We start from the raw sequence: 25,212 nt of genomic DNA, 5'->3' as shown, positions 1-25,212 counted from the left end.
CAACATACAAGGAGCAGGAGAAGTCAACGTTTCGAACATAAATTCTTCACAGGAATGTCCTGTTTGACTCTGGTACAGTAATAGGGAGTGCTGCATTGTCAGAGGTGCTGCCTTTGTATAGGACGTTAGCCAGATCATGTAGCTCTGCAGTGGATGAAAAGCATTCTGTGGTATTTCTAAGAAGTGCAAGGTATTCTTCTCAACCAGCATGAATTATAGAAAGGAGCTATCTATCCATTATCATGGTCTTGTTTGTGAGGTTATGCTGTACACAAATTGGCTGCTGTATTCCCCTACATCAATGCCTATCAATCCTTACAATGACTGCACTTTAATGACGATATATTGCTTTGAGACAGTATGTAAATGCAAACCTTATTTTCACTTCCACACGGTATGAGACTTCAGGCTTACAACTGAATGTCGTGTATAGGCGAAAGAGGAGGAAAATTGCCCCTGCATAACCTTCTGGTGGATGTCTCAAGTGAAATTGCAGGTTTGACTGATGATTAATTATGCTGAAAGAATACAAATTCCCATTGGACATTTGAAAGAGGAAAATATTTGGATTGAGACCAAGAAATGGTCTTTCCTAACATGTTGCAGTGGTTTAGCACTGAGCCAGTCCGTAACGTGCCAAGAAATGCAGCAGTGACCTTTGAGAGAAAGTATAATGTATGCAATGTCTGTAAGACATTTACAATGCAAAATTTGTAATCCAAGGATTTTATTTCTCAATTAATGTTGCTTGAGTTTATGGGTAAACAAAGATGATTGATGTCCTGATTTTATCTCACCATGAGTCATATCTGGTAAGGTGAATGGCAGTGTTTGAAACGAACAATAACACTTCACTGATATTTTGCACTAGGAGCTGTGATATTGTAAAATCACTGTCTCCACTTCTTACTCAATCCCTCCTTCCGCTGGTTGCAACAAGCTTAATTAAAAATGGGTCTCATTCACATATTTTCCCAGCCCAAGTGTGTTTTAAAATGGAGCTAATTTAACCGGGCTTTCTTGAGTTAGAGAAAGAGTGAGTTTATTAGCTATGGAAGTGTGATAACAAATTTAAAAAAAACACTGCATTAATCACATGTTAGAAATGAGATGAATCGATAAAGTTAAAAGTAAAATTAAAATAAATCAGTCTTTGGCTTGTCCATGATGAATTAATTGCAGCCTCAAGCTCGGTGATTCAGTAACATTGACTTTGGCAGCTGACTAACCGGAGGTTCTTCAGCATTTTGCTTTAAAGAGTTTTTCCAATTTCCTTTCAACCATAGTGTGGCTGACTTGACTTGTTTTCAGGAGACGGAGACCTTTTTATTTCCTGCACATACAGAGATGTCTCATGGAGATTCTCAACTGAATCCCTCACGGGATTCGTGGACCCCAAGCTGGCATTCCAGCTTGTCGTCACTCAGCTCACTAGCACACGCAGACCAATGATGCAGTTGGCCTTTGACCCCCATTTTAGTATATTTTTGTAATTGTAAAGCATAATTATGTCTTTCAGCCTGAGCCGCCTTTCCTCCAACTCGTATCATCTTCTCAAATTGGACACAGCCCACAGAAAGTAACCCTTTGGAATTTTGATTAGCATCTCTCCCTATGAAGCATCGTTGTCTGAAGTTCAATTGATCCTCTTCAGGTGTGACATACCATGAGTGGTCTCAGGATTCAATGTAATCCAAACCTGGATTCGGACAACCATTGAATTTACATTCTCAGGCATCTTTTGGCTTATGTTTCTTTCTTTGAAAAATATATACATTGTTCAATATATCCATATGTAATTGAGAGTTAGGTTTTCCAAGTGATTTGATTTGTCGTTGTCACACGTACCAAGATACAGTGAAAAGTGTTGGTTTGTGTGCTGTACAGGCAGATCATGCCATACAATATGCATCAGGGTAGCAGAACAGAGTCCAAAATACAACGTTACAGCTACTGGGAAAGTGCAGAGAGAGAGAGAGGGCAACATTAACATTTGAGAGATCCATTCAAAAGTCTAATAAGAAGTAATTCTTGAATGTATTTATACATGCATTCAAACTTTTATATCTTCTGCCCAATGGAAGAGTGTGGAAGAGAGTGTAACTGGAATGGAAGGGGTCTTTGGTTATGTTGGTTGCTTTCCCGAGGCAACAGGAAGGAAGTATAGATGGAGTCAATGGATAGAAGGCTGGTTTGCATGGTGGTCTGTGTTCATGACTGTCTGTAGTTTCTTGCAGACTTGGGAACAGCAATTGCGATGATGCATCCACATAGGTGCATCTGTAAACATTAGTGAGAGATGTTGTGGACATACTGAATTTTCTTAGTCTCATGAGAAAGTAGAGGTATTGTTGTGCTTTCTTGACTGTCACATCATCTTGCGTGGACCAAGACAAATTCAATTGATATGATAACACTCTTAAGTTGTATTCTATAATAACTGGTTCTTTTAACTATTATTTATGTGAACTCATGATTCTAGGTGCATGTGTTTTGAGAGCAACAAATTGATAGCAAATATATGCAGCTTTCTGCAAAGTTATTTTGGCATCTCTGTGAATCTACATATGGATCCTGGAGAGTAAATCTGGCTGCCTCCCTGTATTTCGTGTGTTGTCACTTATTTGTAACTCTGCATGTTGCCATCAATACATCATGGGTATTCATAATCTGGTGTCAGGGATGAGGCCTCTGTTGCACTGTAATAGTTACAGATACAAGATAGGAATCCAATATGTCAGTAACCCAGATCCAGTGTGCAGCTGCACGTGGGTCAGAGGTGCTCCATAAACACAAATTCCAAATCTCATCATTCACAGATTGCACAAACTCCACAAAAGTGGTGTTAAAATTAACAGCTTCTTGGAAGACTCATTATTCATGCTTATCAGAAGAGGCAAGTAAATAAACTCAACCTGAAGGAAACTTAAATCTTATGCCTATAACAGCATTCCACAGCACTAACAGTTTGTTGTTGGGTTACACATCAATGTAGCATAAAATGCTCAACAATGCTGTATAATGTGCTGACAATTCCATACAAAAGTAGCATATTCAAGATTGTACTTGGATGAATACTAATGAAAGGCTACGCGAATAAATTTGGAAAACATGTGACCAGTATGAGGCTACGCACACTGAAGTGCCAACACCCTGCCTTACAATTGGGCCAGATTGATTTTAGAGGAAAAATCCATCATTGCTGGAGGATCTGATGTCAGCAATGTATCATGGGGTTGGGGTGGGTGAGTCCTGACTAGACTTAGACTTGAGGGTGATAGCTAAAATTTTAGCCAGAATGACTTCCAACATGGAATTCTGACTAAGTTTGCAGATGATACAAAGTTAAGGAGAGGGACAGGTAGTAGTGAGGAGGCAGGGTGGCTGCAGAATGGTTTGGACAGGTTAGGACATTGGGCAAAGAAGTGGCAGATGGAGTACAATGTGGGAAAGTGTGAGATAGTGCACTTTGGTAGGAAGAATAGAGGCATGTACTGTTTTCTAAATGGGGAGAAAATTCAGAAGTCTGAATTGCAAAGAGACTTGGGAGTTCCAGTCCAGGATTCTCTCAAGGTAAACTCGCAGATTGAGGCAGTAGTTAAGAAGGCAAATGCAACGTTGGCCTTTATTTTGAGAGGACTTGGATATAAAAGCAGGGATGTACTTCTGAGGCTCTATAAGTCTCTGGTCAGAGCACATGTGGAGTATTGTGTGCAGTTTTGAGCCCCATATCTCAAGAAGGACTTACTGGCTCTGGAGCATGTTCAGAGGAGTCTTATGAGAATGATCGCAGGAATGAAAGGCTTTAACATATGAGGAATGTTTGAGGACTCTGGGTTTATACTCAATGGAGTTTAGATGGATAAGGGGAGAATCTAATTGAAACACACAGAATCTGAAATGGCCTGGACTGAGTAGATGTTGGGAAAAGACTAGGATCAAAGGACACAGCCTTCAATTAAAGGGAAGACCTTATAGAACAAAGATAAGGAGAAACCTGTTTGGCCAGAGAGTGGTGAATCTATGGGATTCATTGCCACAGAAGGCTGTGGAGGGCAGGTCATTGAGTATACTTAAGACTGAGATAAATAGATCAAGGGGATCAAGAGTTGCGGGGAGAAAGTGGGAGAATGGGGTTGAGAAACTTATCAGTCATGATTGAATGGTGGAACAGGCTTGATGGGCTGAATGGCCTAATTTCTGCTGCTATGTCTAGTGGCCTTATGATTCCAGCAGCTTGACAAACATAAAAGCAGTCCATCTTACAGACATCAAGTGCTGTGCCAGCATGTCAAAAAAAAAGACATGGGGGGAGCAATCAGCACAGTTTTCTGTACAAAGCTAAATAAATCTATACCAAACACTGAATGCTGGAGAAACTCAGCAGGTCTGACAACATCTGTGGAGAGATAATAGAGTTAATGTTTCAAATCTGGTACAATACTTGAAATGTGAACTCAGTTTCTCTCTCCTTGGATGCTGCCAGAGCTGTTGAGTTTGACCTGCATTCCCTGTGTTTATTTCAGATTTCAAACATCTGCAGTATTTTGCCTTTAAATAAACCTATAAGTCAGCTTCAAGCTGATGGGGACAAACTGCACTTCACCAAGCGGAGTTCAATTGTTTCTTGCTTTGTTTCTCACTCATCCTAGTTTTTAGTTTGCATTTACATTGATGAGTATTTCTCCATTACCAGTTCCCAATCATGTCAGAAGCACATCTTTGACAAAGGGAGCTTCTATTGCAGATACACAAGCTTTGAAACAACCCTGAGTGGCTAAGCTTTGCATAGACTGGTCATTTTAAAATCATCACCCAAAGATGAGCACTACTTTATTGACTGCCACTGGCTTACTAATAAATGGTGATGGTTAAGACTGGTGTGACCATTAAATGAACTAGACAGGCACTAAGGGTGGTGACCAGACCTTTGAGTATTGGAGTTGGAGTGAGATGTTGAGGTTGTACAGGACATTGGTGAGGCTTCTTTTGGAATACTGTGTCCAGTGTTGGTCGCCCTGCTACAGGAACAATATTATTAAGCTAGAGACGGTTCAAAAGAGATTTACCAAGCTGTTGTCGGGAATGAAGGTTTGTGTTATACGGAGAGGCTGGATAGCTCGGACTTCTTTCACTGGAGTGTAAGAGGTTGAGGGGTGACCTTATAGAGGTTCATCAAATCATGAGGGGTATAGGTAGCGTGAATGGAACATGTCTTTTCCCTAGGGCGGGGGATATCAAGAGTAGGGGGCATATTTTTAAGGTGAGAGGAGAGAGATTTAAAACAAAACATGAGGGGCAATTTTTTTTTAAAAAAGTGATTTGTGTGTGAACTTCTAGAGGAAGTGGTAGATGCAGGCACAATTGCAACACTTAAAAAACGTTTAGATAAATACATGAATAAGAAACGTTTGGAAGGATATGGATGAAGCACAGACAGGTGGGGCTAGTTTGGTTTGGGATTATGTTTGGTGTGGACTGGTTGGACCGAAGAGTCTGTTTCCATGCTGTATGACTCTATGACCAACAGTGGGAGAGAGATGGAAAAAACTGACTGGCTTTTTAAAACAATCAGTCAACGCAAGCTGCCTGAAGGTCAGAAACAACACTTCCGGCTCTGCCAGTTCCTGACAGATGCCGAGAGTGGGAAGTGTCTCCAGAGTTGTTTTTGGAGGAGCTGTTACTGCTCATTCAATCCCTGAATCTGTCACTCTGGACTTGGCATGTTGTAGTTGGGTTTGAAGGTGTTACCTGAATTGTCACAGCTTCTTGTGAACACGCAGTGCTTCAACATGTTGGAAAAGCTGAAGGAATGCACAGAGGCAGTATGATTGCAATGACATGTTAACAGATTGGAGGAGGAGGAGGCTGGAACCCTGCCAGAGGGAGAAATAAGAACTTCCCAAGGGTAAGAAAAGAAATGGGGCGGTATTATTGCTAGTTGAGGAATCTGGAGACCCAGGTAATACTCTGAGGCCCTGGGTTCGCATCCCACCATGGCAGATGGTGGAATTTAAATGCAATAAAAAATAGTTGGGGAGAGATGTTGAGGTGTACAAGACATTGGTGAGGTCTCTTTTGGAGTACTGTGTCCAGTTTTGGTCGCCCTATTCGAGGAATGATATTATTAAGCTAGAGACGGTTCAGAAGAGATTTATCAAGATGTTATCGTGAATAAAAGTTTGAGTTATAAAGAGAGGCTGGATAGGCTAAGACATTTTTCACTGGAGTCAAGGCGGTTGAGGGGTGATCATTTAAAGGTTTGTGGAATCATGAGCGGTACAGGTAGGGTGAATGGCACATGTCTTTTCCCTAGGGTGGGGGATATCAAGATTAGGGACCATATTTTTAAGGTGAGAGGAGAGAGATTTAAAAAAGACATGAGGGGCAATTTTTTTTTACATAGAAAGTGATTTGTCAAATACCTAATCATAATCATGAAACGATAATGGTTTACTAATAGGGAAGGAAACTGTCCTCCTTACTCAGTCTGGCCTACATGTGTTTCCAGACCCACAGCAATGAGGTTGATTCTCTACTGCCCTTTGGGCAATTAGGGATGGGCAATAAATGCTGGCCTAGCCAGTGATGTCCACATCCTGTGAATGAATTTTAAAAAAGCCACTGTCCATGGATCAATGAATAGTCACTATCCATTTTCTTATGCAGCAATATCAGTTAATGCATTTTCAAGTGTTTGTCCTAGTTATAATGTTATAGAATTATATCTTGAAATTGGTATCATTAAATATGATTTATTTTGTGATTAGTTCAGATTTATCTTGGACGGATATTCATAGAGCAGTACTATCCCAACTCCTAATCAACATGAGCTGTTCGTTCAGAAATTAAATCATAGAGTCATAGAGACGTACAGAACGGGCACGGACCCTTCGGTCCAACTTGTCCATGTCGACCAGATTTCCTAATTTAATCTAGTCCCACTTGTCAGCACTTGGCCCATATCCTTCTAAACCTTCCTATTCATATACCCCTCCTGATGCCTCCTGAGACTCCAGCTCAAACTTGGCTCCTCTCAACCTCCATCATGGATAGCTGGCAGTGACATCCAAGGGCACCTTGCATGGGCTTCAGCCTCACGGATCCTGCATCCACGGACATTTGCACCTTATACAAGCCTCACCATATCCTGTACAGATTAGATTCCCTACTGTGTGGAAACAGGCCCTTTGGCCCAACAAGTCCACACCAATCGCCTGAAAAGTAACCCACCCAGACCCATTTCCCTATGACTAATGCACCTAACACTGTGGGCAATTTAGCATGGCCAATTCACCTGACCTGAACATGTTTGGACTATGGGAGGAAACCAGGTCACTCGGAGGAAACCCACGCAGACATTGGGAGAATGTACAACTCCACACAGACAGTCACCCGAGGCTAGAATCAAACTTGAGTCCCTGGTGCTGTGAGGCAACAGTGCTAACCACTGAGCCACCATGCCACCCATCACTATGGCACATTTCCGATCTACTTATGGTATGTTTCTGCACTTGAATGCTGCGCTTTGGAGCACACTGGCACCTTTTGTTGTAATGCTGCTGCAAGGCCATTTGGCACATGGTGACAGGCATCCTAGGTTGGACTGGGGTGCACCACAGGGTGTCTAACCTCACTCTGTTGGTGCACACTCACTTTGTTTCTATGGTGAGGTTCACAGCATTCCTGCCTGGCCTTGATGTGTCTTTTTGCCCTTCGCTGCTCAAAGTCAGCCAGAGCTAATAGACTCACAGTATTTCTGTCTTTTATCTTAGACGTAAAGCAATGTATCCTGGTTGTCAGCAGTCAAGGGAGTGAACATGCTACTGTATAGTATTGTGCTATATCAATTGCATATTTTCACCTTGTGCCAGCATATGAGGAGTGATTGAGGACTCTCAGTCTGAGCTCAATGGAGGTTAAAAGAATGAAGGAGGGGAGTCTGATTGTAACGTACAGAATACTGAGGAGCCTTGATAAAGTGGATGTGAAGAAGATATTTCCACTGTAGCAGAGACCAGAACCCGAGGGTGTGGCCTCAGGATGAAGGGACAACCCTTTAGAACTAAGACGAGGAGGAATTTCTTCAGCCAGAGGGTGGTGACTCTGTGGAACTCATTGTCACAACATGCTATGGAGGCCAAGTCATTGAGTGCATTTAAGACAGAGATAGATAGGTTCTTGATTAGTAAGGGGATCAAGGGTTACAGGGAGAAGGCAGGAGAATGGGGTTGAGAAATATATTGAATGACAGACCTCATTGATGGGCCAAATAGCCTAATTCTACTCTTATATCTTGTACTCGAAACAAACTGTATTTGCTTCAATTAAAGGTCATTCCTGGAAGTGTTGCAGAGAAAAATGTGCGTTCTTCAAATTACTGATAGAAATAAAAACTTGCAGGACATATCAAATGGCCATGGATCTGGTACAATGACTATCTTCCTAAAGTCATCATGGTCACTACAGAACAACCTGGGTTATCCAAACATCAATTATCTGAATTTTGGATTATCCAAACAGGATCTCAAAGTCCCTGTCCATGCTTTTCAACTGAAGTGGGAAAATTCTATTCCTCATCCACGTAATGCATCATTTTGTAAATTTGAACAGGAATATAGATGCAAGTATGCTTCAATAAATAATTAGCTTCAAATAAATATTCAAGACGTGACGTTAGAGTTAAGTCCTACACTTTTTATAAAAAGGCTCTCCAATACTTATTCTCCCCAAGGTTTGTGACTGTGAACACACAACAACATATGTGCAAACCCCAACTGTGCACTCTTACAGCAAGATTCCCTCTCAACATTGACTCGCCCAGTTTTGCAAACATTTCTTTCCTCAGCTCATTCTCCGGAGAGTTCAGTCAAAAAATGCGCTCGCAATTTTCGTTTCTGTTGCTTTTTCCTCCCGTTTGTCCAAACAAAAAGTAGTTCAATATCTTTCAGCTGACAAGAAAATTTAATGTAACTTTTTTTTTGATGGGGGAGAGCAAATTGTAGTGAGTTAGCACACATGAAAATAAACAGTAAGAAAACTTGACAAGAGGAAACACGAAGAACACGTTACCTCCCCTAAAAAAAAATGATGAGAGGATGGAAACTGAAGTCAGCAAAAAAAACTTCCCTCTCTCTGATGTTCCCCTGTATTTTATGCCCCCCCCCCCCCACTTCTCTCTCTCTCTCTCTCTCTCTCTCTAAGGGATCAGCGATTGCTGAGGAGGGAGGGACGACACTTGGTTAGTCTGGACGGCAGGTCGACACTGAACAGAAAGATCGAGGACCAGGATAAAACCGAAGAAAATGTCAGCAAAAAAATTCACAGACGTCTGTCACACTCTAGGCACAAAGTGATTTTATTTGTACAATATCATGAATTTTTAAGCAATATTCAGTGTTTGTACACACTTTGTCGATTGAATGAAATAAAAACTCTGTAAATTTTTTTTTACGTAATTATGTTCCGTATGGCTTCCTTTGTTTACGATCAGATCAGCTGTCCGACCAATCAGTTATCCAAACACAATACTCCCCATCCATCCCGTTCGGATAATCAAGGTTGTCTGTATTTCTATATCGCCACTGACAACCCCAATTGTTCATGGGATCAATAGTGTCACAGAGTCATAGAGATGTACAGAACAGATAAACCATAATTTGGGAACCACAGCCTTAAAACTTACCTCGTCTACAAATTTTTTTCATCTCTCCTTTTCTTGCTCTTTGCTAATTCTTTGGTGAAACCTATAAAGTGTCTTGGAATAAACACAAGTTGCTGTACGTTTTGTCTATGGACATCTGGAACTCAGTCCCGTAAAATTTAAATGATTAAGATTGCAGTCTGTAGATTTTTGTCAGGGAAAGGTTAACTAAGGCCAAAGAACAAAAGAAAGCAAGAGGGGTGAGATACAGGGGTCAGCTCTGGGCTAACTGAATGACAGAAGAACCCCGATGGGCTGAGGGGACTGGTCGTGTTATTCTCAGTTTGTAATAAATTAGATTTAATATGTTATACTGATAACTCCAATAGATTAATGACAGCGTAACTTTGATTATTATGTTGAACAAAGTTCCAAAGTTGAAGTGCTGATTCTGTTTCTCTCTGTACAAACGCTGCCAGACTTGCGGAGTTTCTCCAGAACTTTCTGTTTTTATCTGGAGAAAGTAATGGCTCTACCATTATCTTGTTACAAACTGCAGATTATTGAAGGCTTTAGACTGTTTTTTTTAACTTCTGTGACTCTTTTGTCTTATATACATCGATCGTCATAACACAAAAGTAGGTTTGAGAAGGGAGAGCTGCACTAGAACCTTTACTTAAAGCATTAGAACTACCTATGGCCCTCCAGCCAAGGGAATTGTTGGAATGTATACCCTTAAGCACTTTCCAACAATGAGGCTTGTTGTTCCAGTCACTTTAAAGCCCAGATAATTATACATCAATCGCACAATGGGAGATCTTTGAAACTTTGTATTAATATTTGGAAAACGCAGGTGTTTACTTTTACAAAAATGCTTACAGACTGTTTAGTTCAAAGTAGCATCTCATGAGAACTTCATTAACTTCCAATCATGGTGTAGAATTCCTTTCAAAGCTTGGCACTTCACCTGTGCTTGTAGTTGCCATACTGGAGATGCAAATTAGGCAAAGGTTACAGTCATATTTTGGAGGCGAAGAAATCTTTGCTTAAAGACATAGGAAAGGATTGAGAGAAAAATTAACTGGAAAAATTTCCGAGCAGCAAAAGAAATAGAACAGCAATGGAAAACATTCAGAGGGGAAAATTTGATATCCCCACATTAGTGCAGGGATTGCAATTCAAGATTAACCAGTACCCACAGCAGCCCAGCATGTTCTGTGCTCATGTTGTTGAGAGCCTTGGGTCTGAGCAGAGGGTCTAAGATTATGTGAGTCTAGAACCACTTAAACCAGTCTGCTTTACGTCAAGCCAGCCTGCATCTCTTAAACAGAAGCACATTCTGGCTGCAACAAATGCTGGAAGTGACTGGAGGACTGTCTGCTTCTGCAGGAAGGGTAAATATGCAGAGATTATGCTCTGCGTTCCTCTGACACATCAATGGAGACCTTGGGGAATCAAGAAAAGACAGGTCCACCTTCCATGGGGCATAATCTCCAAACACAATGGGAGCAGACAGACATTGCAAACAAGTGTAGCCCCGAGGAGCTGGATGGAATGGCAATTTTATGACTTCACGTGAGTGGTCAAGGTCATTGAAAGCAACAACAAATGTCATGTCAAGGTTGAATTTAGTACTGGTCCCAAACAGACCCAAACGTCAGTGGCAACCCAACCTTTGGGAAGCAAATGTTCAATATTTTCACTATCCACTTAGTTGATACCATGGTGGAAGCCATTACCACACAACAGGTGATGCATGGTGGCCATTCACACCTGCTTGTGATAAACTGGCTACTCGCCACCTCTTGGTTACGTTCCAAGATACAGGCACTGCGCAACATCCAGTCACTGGTGGCTGGCTTTCATTGCAGTAGAAGGAGAAAGCAGACAAATTCTGCGTCCGAGTGAAAGCTCAGACAGACATTATGGGATTGGTGCAGTACTACCTCAGATTGTGCTGACTCAGCCCATCCAGGCTTGAGAAGGTGCAGAAAGGATTTACAAGGGTGTTGCCAGGGTTGGAGGGTTTGAGCTTTAGCAAGATGCTGAATAGGCTGGGACCCTTTTCCCTGGAGTGTCGGAGGCTGAAGGGCAACTTTATAGAGGGGCTTATAAAATCACAAGGGGCATGGTTAGGGTAAGTAGCCAAGGTCTTTTTGACCCCAAGGTGGGGGAGTCCAAAACTAAAGGGCATAGGATCAAGTTGAGAGGGTAGGGATGGGGAAGATTTAAAAAGGTCCTTAAGAGGCAACTTTTTTCACACAGAGGTTGGTGTGTGTATGGAATGAGCTGCCAGAGGAGGTGATGGAGGCTGATACAATTACAGCATTTAAAAGGCATCTGGATGGGTATATGAGTAAGGAGGGTTTGGAGGGATATAGGCCGGGTGCTGGCAAATTGGACTAATTAATTTAGGATATCTGGTTGTTCAGTTGGACTGAAGGGTCTGTACCGTGCTGTACATCTTTATAACTCTGTAACTCTATGGTTCAGATTGTATTGACTCAGAATGTCCTGGCTCAGACTGTAATAGCTTAGACTGTCCTGACTCAGTCTGTATTGACTAAGACTGTCCTGGCTCAGACTGTAATAACTTAAACTGTCCTGGCTCAGACTGTATTGGCTCAGACTGTCCTGGCTCAGTCTGTATTGGCTCAAACTGTCCTGGCTCAGACTGCATTGGCTCAGATTGTATTGGCTCAGAGTGTATTGGCTCAGACTGTCCTGGCTCAGACTGCATTGGCTCAGATTGTATTGGATTAGTGGTGCTGGAAGACCACAGCAGTTCAGGCAGCATCCAAGGAGCAGCGAAATCAACATTTCGGGCAAAAGCCTTTCATCAGGAATAAAGGCAGAGAGCCCTTTATCAGGAATAAAGGCAGAGAGTATGAAGTGTGCAGACATAAGCTAGAGGAGGGTGGGGGTGGGGAGAAAGTAGCATAGAGTACAATAGGTGAGTGGGGGAGGGGATGAGGCTGATAGGGAAGAGAGGATGGAATGGATAGGTGGATAGATGGAAAAGGAGATGGGAAGGTAAGACAAGTCCGGACAAGTCATGGGGACAGTGCTGAGCTGGAAATTTGGAACTAGGGTGAGGTGGGGGAAGGGGAAATGAGGAAACTGTTGAAGTCCACATTGTTGCCCTGGGGTTGAAGAGTTCCAAGGCGGAAGTTGAGGCATTCTTCCTCCAGGCGTCTGGAAGTGAGGGAGCGGTGGTGAAGGATGCCCAGGACTTTCATGTCCTCGGCAGAGTGGGAGAGGGAGTTGAAATGTTGGGCCACGGGGTGGTGTGGTTGATTGGTGTGAGTGTCCCGGAGATGTTCCCTAAAGTGCTCTGCTAGGAGGCGCCCAGTCTCCCCAATGTAGAGGAGACCGCATCGGGAGCAACGGATACAATAAATGATATTAGTGGATGTGCAGGTAAAACTTTGATGGATGTGGAAAGCTCCTTTAGGGCCTTGGATAGAGGTGAGGGAGGAGGTGTGGGCGCAGGTTTTACAGTTCCTGCGGTGGCAGGGGAAGGTGCCAGGATGAGAGGGTGGGTTGTAGGGGGGCGTGGACCTGACCAGGTAGTCACGGAGGGAACGGTCTTTGCGGAAGGCGGAAAGGGGTGGGGAGGGAAATATATCCCTGGTGGTGGGGTCTTTTTGGAAGTGGCAGAAATGTCGGCGGATGATTTGGTTTATGCGAAGGTTGGTAAGGTGAAAGGTGAGCACCAGGGGCGTTCTGTCCTTGTTACGGTTGGAGGGGTGGGGCCTGAGGGCGGAGGTGTGGGATGTGGACGAGATGCGTTGGAGGGCATCTTTAACCACGTGGGAAGGAAAATTGCGGTCTCTAAAGAAGGAGGCCATCTGGTGTGTTCTGTGGTGGAACTGGTCCTCCTGGGAGCAGATATGGCGGAGGCGGAGGAATTGGGAATACGGGATGGCATTTTTGCAAGAGGTAGTGTGGGAAGAGGTGTAATCCAGGTAGCTGTGGGAGTCGGTGGGTTTGTAAAAAATGTCAGTGTCAAGTCGGTCGTCACTAATGGAAATGGAGAGGTCCAGGAAGGGGAGGGAGGTGTCAGAGATGGTCCAGGTAAATTTAAGGTCAGGGTGGAATGTGTTGGTGAAGTTGATGAATTGCTCAACCTCCTCGCGGGAGCATGAGGTGGTGCCAATGCAGTCACCAATGTGGCGGAGGAAGAGGTGGGGAGTGGTGCCGGTGTAATTACGGAAGATCAACTGTTCTACGTAGCCAACAAAGAGACAGGCATAGCTGGGCCCCATACGTTTGCCCATGGCTATCCCTTTGGTCTGGAGGAAGTGGAAGGATCTGAAGGAGAAATTGTTAAGGGTGAGGACCAGTTCGGCCAAACGAATGAGAGTGTCGGTGGGACGGTACTGTTGGGGACGTCTGGAGACGAAAACACGGAGGGCTTGGAGGCCCTGGTCATGGTGGAAGGAGATGTAGAGGGATTGTATATCCATGGTGAAGATGAGGCATTGGGGGCCGGGGAAACGGAAGTCTTAGAGGAGGTTGAGGGCGTGGGTGGTGTCTCGAACATATGTGGGGAGTTCCTGGACTAGGGGGGATAGGACAGTGTCGAGGTAGGTAGAGATGAGCTCAGTGGGGCAGGAGCATGCTGAGACAATGGGTCGGCCAGGGTGGTCAGGCTTGTGGATCTTGGGAAGGAGGTAGAACCGGGCAGTGCAGGGTTCCCGGACTATCAGGTTGGAAGCTGTGGGTGGGAGATCTCCTGAGGTGATGCGGTTCTGTCTGGTCTGGGAGATGATGGTTTGGTGATTGGGGGTGGGGTCATGGTCGAGGGGGCAGTAGGAAGAGGTGTCCTCGAGTTGCGTTTGGCTTCAGCGGTGTAGAAGTCAGTGCGCCAGACTACCACTGCGCCCCCTTTATCCGCTGGCTTGATGGTGAGGTTGGGATTGGAGCAGAGGGATTGGAGGCGTTGTGAGGGTGTGAGGTTGGAGTGGGGGACGGGGGTAGACAGATTGAGGCGGTTTATGTCCCGGCGGCAGTTGGAAATGAACTCATCTCTACCTACCTCGACACTGTCTTATCCCCCCTAGTCCAGGAACTCCCCACATACATTTGAGACACCACCCACGCCCTCCACCTCCTCCGAGACTTCTGTTTCCCTGGCCCCTAATGCCGAATCTTCACCATGGATATCCAATCCCTCTACACCTCCATCCACCATGACCAGGGCCTCCAAGCCCTCCGTTTTTTCCTCTCCAGACGTCCCCAACAGTACCCTTCCACCGACACTCTCATTCATTTGGCCGAACTGATCCTCACCCTTCCTCCAGACCAAAGGGGTAGCCATGGGCACACGTATGGGCCCCAGCTATGCCTGTCTCTTTGTTGGCTACGTAGAACAGTTGATCTTCCGTAATTACACCAGCACCACTCCCCACCTCTTCCTCCGCTACATTGGTGACTGCATTGGCACCACCTCATGCTCCCGCGAGGAGGTTGAACAATTCATCAACTTCACCAATACATTCCACCCTGACCTTAAATTTACCTGGACCATCTCTGACACCTCCCTCCCCTTCCTGGACTACTCCATCTCCATTAATGACGACCGACTTGACACTGACATTTTTTACAAACCCACCAACTCCCACAGCTACCTGGATTACACCTCTTCCCACACTACCTCTTGCAAAAATGCCATCCCGTGTTCCGAATTCCTCCGCCTCCGCCGTATCTGCTCCCAGGAGGACCAGTTCCACCACAGGACACACCAGATGGCCTCCTTCTTTAGAGACCGCAATTTCCCTTCCCACATGGTTAAAGATGCCCTCCAACGCATCTCGTCCACATCCCACACCTCCGCCCTCAGGCCCCACCCCTCCAACCGTAACAAGGACAGAACGCCCCTGGTGCTCACCTTTCACCCTACCCACCTTCGCATAAACCAAATCATCCGCCGACATTTCCGCCACCTGCAAAAAGACCCCACCACCAGGGATATATTTCCCTCCCCACCCCTTTCCGCCTTCCGCAAAGACCGTTCCCTCCGTGACTACCTGGTCAGGTCCACGCCCCCCTACAACCCACCCTCCCATTCTGGCACTTTCCCCTGCCACCGCAGGAACTGTAAAACCTGCGCCCACACCTCCTCCCTCATCTCTATCCAAGGCCCTAAAGGAGCCTTCCACATCCATCAAAGTTTTACCTGCACATCACTAATATCATTTATTGTATCCCTTGCTCCCGATGCGGTCTCCTCTACATTGGGGAGACTGGGCGCCTCCTAGCAGAGCGCTTTAGGGAACATCTCCGGGACACCCGCACCAATCAACCACACTACCCTGTGGCCCAACATTTCAACACCTCCTCCCACTCTGCTGAGGACATGGAGGTCCTGGGCCTCCATCACTGCCGCTCCCTCACCACCCGACGCCTGGAGGAAGAACGCCTCATCTTCCGCCTCGGAACACTTCAACCCCAGGGCAATAATGTGGACTTCAACAGTTTCCTCATTTCCCCTTCCCCCACCTCACCCTAGTTTCAAACTTCCAGCTCAGCACTGTCCCCATGACTTGTCCTACCTGCCTATCTTCTTTTCCACCTATCCACTCCACCCTCTCCTCCCTGACCTATCACCTTCATCCCCTCCCCCACTCACCTATTGTACTCTATCATACTTTCTCCCCACCCCCACCCTCCTCTAGCTTATCTCTCCACGCTTCAGGCTCTCTGCCTTTATTCCTGATGATGGGCTTTTGCCTAAAACGTCGATATCGCTGCTCGTTGGATGCTGCCTGAACTGCTGTGCTCTTCCAGCACCACTAATCCAGAATCTGTTTTTACCTCAGATTGTATTGGCTCAGACTATATTGGCTCAGACTGTCCTGGCTCAGATTGTATTGGCTCAGACCGTCCTGGCTCAGATTGTAATAGCTTAGACTGTCCTGGCTCAGTCTGTATTGGCTCAGTCTGGATTGGCTCAGACTATATTGGCTCAGTCTGTATTGGCTCAGACTGTATTGGCCCAGATGGTCATGGCTCAGACTGTATTGGCTCAGACTGTCCTGGCTCAGACTTTCCTGGCTCAGCCTGTATTAACTCAGACTATATTGGCTCAGTCTGTATTGTCTCAGACTATATTGGTTCAGACTGTCCTGGCTCAGACTGTCCTGGCTCAGCCTGTATTAGCTCAGACTATATTGGCTCAGTCTGTATTGTCTCAGACTGTATTGGCTCAGATGGTCATGGCTCAGACTGTATTGGCTCAGATTGTCCTGGCTCAGACTGTATTGGCTCAGAACGTTCTGGCTCAGACTGTCCTGGCTCAGTCTGTATTGGCTCAGACTGTCCTGGCTCAGACTGTCCTGGCTGAGACTGTCCTGGCTCAGACTGTCCAGGCTCAGTCTGGTTGGTGTTCCTTCATGTGATGGTAGTGTCCATGTTTATGACCTGACATCTCTCAGAGGATTCGGTGGCAGGGGTGTGTGGTCTAATGGTCACTGTTCTCTTGAAGGCTGAGTAGTTTGCTGCAGACAATGGTCTGTTTGGGGTTAGGCAGCTGCTTGAAGGTGAGTAGTGGTGGCGTTGGGATGGAGGCAATACTTCAGCGGTGAAGGACACTCAGCCTCCAATCTTTGGGTAACCGTCCTCCAAAGTGGCCTTCAAGATACACAACAACACAGAATCGCCAAGCTGAAACTGATAGACAAGTTCCAAATGCATGAAGATGGCCTCAATCGTGATCTTGAGTTCATTTGCACTACATGCAACCCTAACATGCTGCTCTGTTTTGACACCATCACCTTGATAGCCTGTTACTATCTCTCTACCTTAATTAGTTTGTACTGTGCCATTTGGTTTGTCTCTTGCACCATCTTATATTTGTTTTTCTGCAATTACTTCTCTGACTTAATTAATCATATCATAGGTCATCCCTTCACTTGCTACTCAGCTGTGGACACTTTAACTCACACCGTCTAACACGTGCAGAGACTTGTTATTCAGACTGTCGACACTCCCCTCACACTATTTGTATCGATCTTGTCATTCTGTGCCTGCATGCTTCCCTCCACTTCACCTGACGAAGGAGTAGTGCTTCGAAAGCTTCTGATTTCAAATAAACCTGTTGGACTATAACTTGGTGTCTGCTGACTTCTGACTTTGTCCAGCCCAGTCCAACACTGGCACCTGCACACTGTAGCATTAAGAGAAGCAAAGACACAATTTAAGAGTATTCCGTCCTGTATGGAGAGGCAAAGACAGAATTTAAGAGTATTCCGTTCTGTATAGAGCTTTGGATTACGTGTTTGTTAAAGTTGGCTTGGAAGGATTGTCTTGTCATGGTTATTATTATAGCACTTTGGCCAAAAGAACACCATGACGACCAGTAAACAGAAGGATGGTTGAATAGAAGGTTAGGTTTGCATTCACAGTACCACCATTGGATTTACTGACTACAGGCAGCAAAGAGATGTTTTGATTGTCTCCTCACTTTCTCCTCCTCCTCTGTTCCATGCCACATACTTTGCAAGAAAGGCTGTGCCTCCTGGTGGTGAGCTTGTGGAGGATGCCCCAGGTCATGATTAGGACAGAGAGCACTGCAGCACTCCTCCAGCGAGATCTAGGCAGTAGAAGCAATGTTTAAGGCACACCAGTGGTCCACTTGATAACATTTCATCTGACAGAATGGGTTTGGCTGTATACAAGCTGCCCGCATGAGCATGAATTGGGCACTGGAGCAATGAGGCAAAAGTGAAGACTGCAGATGCTAGAATCAAGATTAGAGTGGTGCTGGAAAAGCACAGCAGGTCAGACAGCATCCGAAGAGCAGGAAAATTGACGTTTCGGGCAGGAGCCCTTCATCAGGCAGCAATGAACCAGGCAGGTAGCCCATACCCCTTGGCACCAGACTGAACCTAGGTGTTTGATCATGAATAATCCTCCTTCCATTCACTGCAGCCAGGAAAATTGCAAATTGGGTCAGTACAGAAGCAGGGAAGTCAGGTCAAATTGTTGATTTAGTGATAAATGAAAATGGACGGGCAATGAAAGGAGTCTGAAATCTGCTGAGGTGATGTGAAAAAATGTGCATGGATGGCAGTGTTTCCTATGGCTGTGGTTGGCACAGGGAACAGAGGAAATCAGGGAGACACTGTTCTGACCATGTGATGCTCCCCAACCATTTTCTCTTTAAGCCATACCAAGAGTTCCGTTATGTCAAATTGTCGTATCTTATTGCTACCTTGTTTTGAGGACAGCACATCAGTAACACCAATCCATTTGAATGTTTTGCTATCATAATCTCATTTCAAGCAGGGTGGTTGAATGTAATTTCTACAGCACCACAGGAACCTCCTGGTGGCCAAGGTACTACAAGTGAATCAACATTTTCATCTGCATTTAGATCCATTAAATTCAGATGCAGTGGATAGCTGAACAGTATCCTTCACCTTCCTTGTATCATGTTTAATCATTAATCATATGTTGTTGCTTGATTTAACTTTATTTAGAGGCTCAGATCAAGTTACAGTTTTATTGCTTTAATTTACATAACCGGTTGGAAGAATCCTTCAGAGAAAAGTCTAAAGGTTCCGAAGGCTTAGCCTTCTCCAAACCAAATAGCTCGGTTCAAAGGTGCTAGTCACAATGTGCAATGCTCCTTTTGATAAGGTTAACTTTAAAATACAATTGCCATTGCACACTGCACACAGCTTGCTTCCACCTGCATCCCAAAATCCACAAAGAGAGCTGCCTAGGCAGACCCATTGTTTTTGCCAGCTCCTGCCCCACAGAATTCATCTCCTCCCACCTTGACTCTTTTTTTCTCCCTTTGTCCAGTCCCTTCCAACTTCCACAATTTCTCTGAGGCTTTACATCAGTTTCGGAATTTCCAGTTTGCAGGCTCCAGCCCCCTCCTCTTTACCATGCATGGGTAATTCCTTTACATGTCCATCCCCCACCAGGATGGCCTCAGGGCTCTCTTCTTTCTCCTGGAGCAAAGGCCTCACCCGTCCCCATCTACCTCCACCCTCCTCTGCCTGGCCGAGCCCATCCTTACCCTGAACAACTTCTCTTCTAACTCCTCTCACTTTCTTCAGATCAGAGGGTACCCACATTGGCCCTAGTTATGCCTGAGTCCTTGTGGGGTAATATGGAACATAGAATTATAGAACCTCCTGCAGAATGTGCAAACTCCACTCAGACAAAGCTGGAATCAAACCCAGGTGCCTGGCATTGTGAGGTAGCAATACTAACCACTGAGCCACCGTACTGCCCGTTTTTTCAGTCCTATTCCAGCCCCCGCTCACAACCTTTCTCCGGTATATGGTTGATATTGTTGGTGCTGTTTCCCTCTCTCATCTGGAAGTGGACAAGTTTATCAATTTCTCTTCCAATTTCCATTCCACTGTCATCTTCATCTGGTCCATCTCTGACTCCTCCCTTCCCTTCCATGTCTCTGTTTCAAATTCTGGGGATAGGTTGGCCACCAATATCCACTATAAACCTACTAATTTCCACAGTTACCTTGACTACACATCCTCACATCCTGCTTCCTGTAAAAACTCTATTTCATTCTCCCAGTTCCTGCAGATCTGTCACAACTGTCCTGACGATGCCAACTTTGACAAGGGAGCCTCCGAAATGTACATTTTCCTCCTCAACCAAGGACTCCCCAGCACCGTTGTTGATAAGCTCCTCAGTTGGGTTTTACTCATCTCCCACACTTCAGCTCTCACCCCCCTTCCCTCCTACAACAGCAATAGGGTCCCCCATGTCCTTACCTATCATCCCACTAGCATCTACATCCAGAGGAACATTAGCTGCCATTTCTGCCACCTCCAGTGGGATGCCACCACCAGATACATATTCCCCTACCCTCTCTTGTTACCTTTTTGTAAGGACCATTCCCTGGTCCACTCCTCCTTCAGTCCCAGTAACAACCATCGCCCCACAGCACCTTCCCCTACAATCGCCGAAGGTGTAACACCTGCCTGTTTACTTCCTCCACCCCTCTGTATACAAGGGCCCAAACAAACCTTCCAAGTGAAGCAGTTCTATACCTGTACTTCACTCAATCTAGTCTACTGCACTTGCTGCTCACAATGTAGTCTCCTCTACATTGGGGAAACAAAACATAGACTGGGTGACTGCTTCACAGAACACCTTTGAGCTGGCTGCCTGCCACTTCAACACACCATTTTGTTCCCTGGCCAACATCTCTGTTTCAGTCTTCCTGCTCAGTACAGCTCAGTGCAAGCTAGAAGAACAGCGCCGTATTTTCTGCTTGAGAACGCTGCAGCTTTCTGCACTCAATATCAAGTTCAACAATGTTAGGATCTGAGGCACCTTCTCCCATGTCCTTACCCCAAGCCCCAAACACCAGGCCTTGTTATCACATGGTCTGATGTTACACACTATCTCGTATTAACCTTTGCAGTCACCATTTGTAGCTACTCATTCTTCTAGGCTGACTGTTATCCACTCTTTGTCTATCCAACTGTTCTTCTCTCTGGGCTCCATCTCCACCTATCTTTTACTCATTAACCCCTCCACCCATTCCATCTTCTGCATAAAAAAGTCTTTTCCTAGCTACCAACAGTCCTGAAAAGGATGGACTCAAAATGTTAACTTTGATTTCTCTTCGCAGATACTGCCAGACCTGCTGAGATTTTCCAGAAATTTTTGTTTTTGTTGCCATTTGTAAAACCTTGGGCCGTAGGTTCCTTGTATTCTTTGCAGGTCATTTCAGCCAACGTAATAGGGGCAGAGACTGGCTGTTGGGGTGATGAGATCTGGGGTGCCAAAACACTGGAATGGGTGCATATCAAAAATCCAGTTGCAAAAATGCCCAGACAAAACAAACTCAATTGTGATAGAAGAATCCTGTTATCACTGCATAGATTGGGGCTCCATTATGGCTAAGCACTCAAAAAAGACCATTGAACTTTTAACTTATTTCTTTATTTTTCTATTTATACTATGATGTCATGCTTAACTTTTTAACTTTGTTCCTCTCTTTTACTACGTAGTACCTAAGATGGTGCCATGAGTGGCAACATTGTACACTTTTCGCTGACAATAATTCAGATTTAGGCAACAATTTAAAACTTTTACAAAGAACAGCAGACTGCCTGGTGTAAGGCGTCCTGATATGAGCCCCTCTAATAAGTGCTCTACATTTAACAAGCAACGTTAGCAGCAAAAGTGCTAAATAAGAACCAAGAAGTATTTGTGGAATATTACTCTTGGATTCTGGGTAATCCAAGATGGAGGACAGGAAAAATTTGTGGCTGTAGGAGCTAGCCCTTCTTTGAGGCATTTTCAGTGTAAGCTGTCGCATTGTTTTGGAACTTTGGAAAAAAATTATATTTCAATTGGTGATTCTTATTTGAAATAAATCTACCTGTACTCACTTAAGCTCTAGTTAATCTTGTACAGGTAAGGAATGCCTTTTGCTTATTTGCTGGATCAAGTCAAACTCCAATGTTTGTTTATTTCTTCATATGCTACTGTGCAAAACCAAACTGCTTTACTGATTATGTAGGTATATAAACATAATTTCATGAATAAAGTATATTTTTGAAATAAAAAAAAGTTAATATTTGGAACTAATGCTGTCACAATTAAAACTGAATCCTTTCTAATCAATTCTTCACAGTCCATCGGATGAAGTGTATCACCAGTACCAGCTAACACAATGATAATACTCCAGGTTTTTGTGTGGTTTTGAGGTCAAACATTCAAACTGCAGAAAGCCCTGGAACATGTATTCCTGTGTAAGGGTTGGAGCTGCTATAGTAACCATTTGTTGGGCAATGGATTCAGTACTTGGATCTTTTAAAATCCTTAACTAATGACTTCAGAAAAATGAGCACACAACAGTTCACCTCGTGCTGAAAACTGTGTGCATCCAACAGTCAACTATAATAATCCCCAGACCTGAGCAATACTTTCCAAGTTGCTGGGTTTAAAAGGTTGGACAAATTCTTCAGAACATCAGAGTGAAACCAGACCATTTGAGACTCAGTCTTAGCATTCTTTTTGAGTTGACAAATTCCCATTCATGAGTCAGCTGACTCAGCACACACTGTATTATGTTGTTACTTTTTCACATATTTATGACATTGATTCCACAGCTTGTTGGATGGTGTCTTAAATTGCAATCTCACTCATCTCCTCTCAGCCTATAGCTGATTTAGTTCAAATCATAGTGATTGGCAAAAGAATCAAAGGCAACATGAGGAAAACATTTTTAATCCAGTGACTAGTTATGATCTGGAATGCACTGTCTGAGTGTGTTGGAAACAAATTTGCAGGATTGTACAGGGCAGGACTCAATAAATCTAACAGAGAGCTGACACAGACCCAGGATGCAAAATGAGTTCTTTTTGTGCAATAACCATTATATGATCCCAATTAGATTGATTGGCTACACTTAAGGTTGCCTCCAGAACTTTGCTACTTTAAGTGAAATGGTTTAAAGTGCATCATGGTTCCCAGCAGAATAAATGTTAAAGAAAGAGTGAGGTTCTTTTGGACATTCTCTTTCATGGAGAAAACCAGTCTAAGTTGAAAGACTGTACTATATATACACAACACCATGCATTCCTAGCTGAGATAGCTTGGAAAACAAAATTAAATCACTAAATATAATAGAAATTACCATCAATTCAAATTCATTTGTAAAAATTATACTGAGATTGTTGGACTTTTAAAAAATTTACCTGGAGAAGCAAATGTCATCATTTATTATTCTGTCCACTTTGACACTGTATTCTCTGTTGGGAGTTTGTTCTGTGAAGATTTTCATTGCCTCATCAATGAGTTGGAAAGCTCTTGATACTCCTTTTGTAGACAATGCTTGAGGGACTGTCGGTGCAGTCTTCTCCTTCAGCTCATTGATTCTCTTGCTGCTTTATGTCTTTATTCGACAATTCCTCTCCATAGTATGCGAGGAATTTCATCGTCAGCCTCATCCCAGTTTATCAAAGACAGCTTCCCCTCACTAAGATGATTTCACGTTTGGTTTTCAAAAAGTTATCTAACTTGTCGGACTGGAGGCCTGTGACTAGTGGAGTGCCTCAGGGGTCAGTGCTGGGCCCTTTGCTGTTTGTTATCTATATCAATGACTTGGACAAGAATGTACAAAGCATGATTAATAAGTTTGCTGCTGACACCTAAACTAGGTGGTATTATGGACAATGAGGAAGGTGATCAGAAATTGCAGCAGGATCTTGATCAGCTGGGGAAGTGGGATGAGAAATAACAAATGGAGTTTGATATAGATAAGTGTGAGGGTCTTGCATTTTGGAAAGTCAAATCAAAGTAAGAGTTTCATGGTGAACGATAGGGCTTTAAGGAGTGGAGTGGGACAGAGGGAGATCAGGTGCACAATTCTCTGAAAGTGGAGTCACAGGTAGACAGGGCAGTGAAGAAGGCTTTTGCTGCACTGGCCTTCAGCAGTGCATGGTGGCACAGTGGTTAGCACTGCTGCCTCACAGCGCCAGAGACCCAGGTTCAATTCCTGCCTCAGGCGACTGACTGTGTGGAGTTTGCACATTCTCCCCGTGTCTGCGTGGGTTTCCTCCGGGTGCTCCGGTTTCCTCCCACAGTCCAAAGATGTGCAGGTCAGGTGAATTGGCCATGCTAAATTGCCCGTAGTGTTAGGTAAGGGGTATGGGTGGGTTGCGCTTCGGCGGGGCGGTGTGGACTTGTTGGGCCGAAGGGCCTGTTTCCACACTGTAAGTAATCTAGTCAGGGCATGATTATAGAAGTTGGGAAGTTATGTTGCAGCTGTGCAGGCCGCACTTGGAGTATTGTGTTCAGTTTTGGTCACCTTGCTACAGGAAGGATGTTATTAAACTGGAAAGAGTGCAGAAGAAATTTACAAGAATGTTGCCAGGACTCAAGGGTCTGTGTTATAGGGGCAAATTGGACAAGCTAGGACTTTTTTTCTTTAGAGCGTAGGAGGCTGAGGGGGGTACTTGATAAAAGTGTATAAGGTCATGAAAGGCATGGATAGGGTAAATGACTCAGTCTTTTTCCCAGGGTTGGTGAATCGAGGATTGAGAGCATCAGTTTAGGTTAGAGGGGAAAGAATAAAAGGAAATCTGAGGGGCAATATTTTTACACAGAGAGTGGCATGCATATGGAAAGAGCTGCTAACAGAAGTGGTTAAAGCGGGTACACTAACAACATTTCAAAGGCCTTTGAGCAAATACATGGTTAGGAAAGATTTAGAAGGATATGGGCCAATGTGGGAAAATGGGGTTAGTGTGGACGGACATTTTGGTCGGCCTGGACCAGTTTGGGCCAAAGGGCCCTTCTCCATGCTGTCGGACTCAATGACTCTAACTATTCAACCACATGGCATTGCTCACATCTGATACCACGCCATTTTACCACATGCTGTCTCCAGAACAACTTACCACTCAGCAGATATCCCAGAAATCGCCAGCAACCCTTGTGTCCACGCAAACTTCAAAAGCCCCCATTGCACATCCTGAGAAGCCCTATCAGTGTGAAGCCGCTCTTTACAGTTCCTGACATTTTCTCCGGACTTTCAGACAGAGGAGGTATTAGCGACCTGCTTT

At 44.5% G+C, this 25,212-nt stretch overlaps 1 protein-coding gene across 2 annotated transcripts in view; it reads right to left on the bottom strand.

The window, feature by feature from the left end:
* Positions 1-23,535, bottom strand: part of LOC140483662 (elongation factor 1-alpha, somatic form-like) — a 37,795-nt gene extending 14,260 nt beyond the window's left edge. Inside the window, exon 1 of one of the 2 annotated variants that reach the window (XM_072582015.1) lies at positions 23,344-23,535. The gene's annotated coding sequence lies outside the window, so the exon portion shown is untranslated. Of the gene's footprint in view, positions 1-9,685; positions 9,753-23,343 lie in introns of those variants that run through there. The other variant, XM_072582016.1, reaches the window with a different exon arrangement.
* Positions 23,536-25,212: the final 1,677 nt, after the last annotated feature.

Source organism: Chiloscyllium punctatum, chromosome 12 (assembly GCF_047496795.1).
Source record: "Chiloscyllium punctatum isolate Juve2018m chromosome 12, sChiPun1.3, whole genome shotgun sequence".
Lineage (NCBI taxonomy): Eukaryota > Metazoa > Chordata > Chondrichthyes > Orectolobiformes > Hemiscylliidae > Chiloscyllium > Chiloscyllium punctatum.
Note: the sequence above shows the minus strand (reverse complement) of the source record. Positions and strands in the feature narration are given on the sequence as shown.